The following is a 2,205-nucleotide window of genomic DNA, read 5'->3' as shown; positions in this document are numbered from 1 at the left end:
GAAGCATATCTTCCAACATTTGAATTGTCCTCTCGCTTTGCCCATCAGTTTGCGGATGATAGGCAGTGCTAAGGTTAAGCTTTGTGCCTAAGGATTGTTGGAAGCTTTTCTAGAAATGAGACGTGAAACGACTGTCTCGATCAGATATTATAGATAGCGATACTCCATGCAAAGCAACAATGGTGTTTACATAAATACGCACTAATCTTTCCATTGAGTATGATTCATTGATAGGTATGAAATGTGCGGACTTTGTTAAGCGGTCCACAATTACCCATATAGCATTACGTTGACGAGTCGTCTTTGGGAGTTTGGTTATAAAATCCATGGTTATTAACTCCCACTTCCATACAGGAAGTTCGGGTTGCTGAAGCAATCCCGAAGGCTTTTGGTGTTCAGCCTTGACTTTCAAACACGTTAGACATTTCGCAAAATGCAAGCAACATCCCTTTTCATCTCATTCCACCAATAGTTTGATTTGAGATTATGATACATTTTGTCACTCCCGGGATGTATCATATATTTGGATTTGTGAGCCTCGTCCAAAATTTTCTCACGCAAGTCCCCAACGATTGGTACCCAAATTCTATTGCCGAGTCTAAGGATACCATCATCACCCTTGACTAGCGAGTCAATGGTGCCATTACGTTTTTCGTCAGAGATTTGGTTTTCAGCGATCGCTTGAATTTGGGTAGATTTGATTTGTTCGAGTAAATTGATTTGAAGTTCTAGACGCAACGCTCGGACCCTTTTCGACTTCTCATGTTCCTTGCGACTTAAGGCATCAGCTACAACGTTGGCTTTGCCTTCATTGTAAACAATCTCGCAGTCGTAGTCGTTGAGAGTTTCCATACATCGCCGTTGACGCATGTTAAGCTCTTTCTGATTCAAAGATATGCTTTAAGCTTTTATGATCAGTGTACACAGTAAATCTTACTCCATAGAGATAGTGCTTCCATTTCTTAAGTGCGAAGATTATGTCGCCTAACTCTAGATCGTGAGTCGTATAGTTCTTTTCGTGTACTTTGAATTGACGAAAGGCATAGGCGATTACTTTCTTGCGTTGCATTAGTACACATCCCAAGCTGGAATGAGACGCGTCACTAAAGACAACAAAATCCTCAGTACCTTTTGGCAAGGCCAGTATAGGTGCTTGGGTGAGTTTTTGTTTAAGTGTATCGAACGCCTCTTGTTGCTTCGCTCCCCATTCATATTTGATGTTCTTGCAAGTTAAGGAGGTTAGGGGAATGGCTATACGAGAGAAATTTTTAATGAATCTACGGTAATAGTCGGACAAACCTAAGAAACTTCTAATCTCGGTTGGCGATTTTTGGATTTCCCACTTAGAGATAGCTTCAATCTTAGCGGGATCGACTTGAATACCGTTGACATTGATGATGTGACCAAGAAATTGTACCTCGTGTAACCAGAATTCGCATTTTGAAAATTTAGCATATAATTTGTCGGTCCTAAGAATTTCAAGCAAAGTTCGGATATGGACTTCATGATCAGCCTTAGACTTAGAATAAATAAGTATGTCGTCGATGAATACAATAACAAATTTATCCAAGTAAGTCTTGCAAATACGATTCATCATGTCCATGAACGCGGCTGGCGCATTAGTAAGTCCGAATGGCATAACGGTGAACTCGTAATGGCCATACCTTGTTCGAAAAGCAGTTTTCGGAATATCCTCGGATTGGACTTTGAGTTGGTGATAGCCGGAACGAAGATAGATTTTAGAAAAGAAGCTAGCACCTTGAAGTTGGTCAAAAAGATCATCGATTCGAGGAAGTGGATAACGATTTTTGATTGTGACTTTGTTTAACGCACGATAGTCGATACACATACGCATAGATCCATCCTTCTTCTTGAAGAATAGAATCGGCACTCCCCATGGTGACGAACTTGGTCGAATGAAACCTTTCTCAAGCAGTTCATCGAGTTGTTTCTTTAATTCTTTCATTTCAGTTGGAGCGAGACGGTATGGTGCCTTTGTGATCGGAGCAGTACTGTGAATAAGATTGATCCTAAACTCTACTTCACGATCAGGAGGGATTCCGAGAAGTTCATCAGGAAAGACATCAGAAAAGTCAGAGACGATAGGTACGTCCTTTATCTCTTTTGGCTTTGATTCTTCAGTGACGTAGGCCATGAATGCTAAGCATCCTTGATTTAAACATTTGTTAGCCCTAATTAAGGAAA

The sequence above is a fragment of the Bidens hawaiensis genome, unplaced genomic scaffold (genome assembly GCF_021521415.1).
Source record: "Bidens hawaiensis isolate Kalapana, Puna unplaced genomic scaffold, B.hawaiensis_p1.1 tig00055891_1, whole genome shotgun sequence".
NCBI classification, from domain to species: domain Eukaryota; kingdom Viridiplantae; phylum Streptophyta; class Magnoliopsida; order Asterales; family Asteraceae; genus Bidens; species Bidens hawaiensis.
This window is presented reverse-complemented; position numbering follows the sequence as displayed.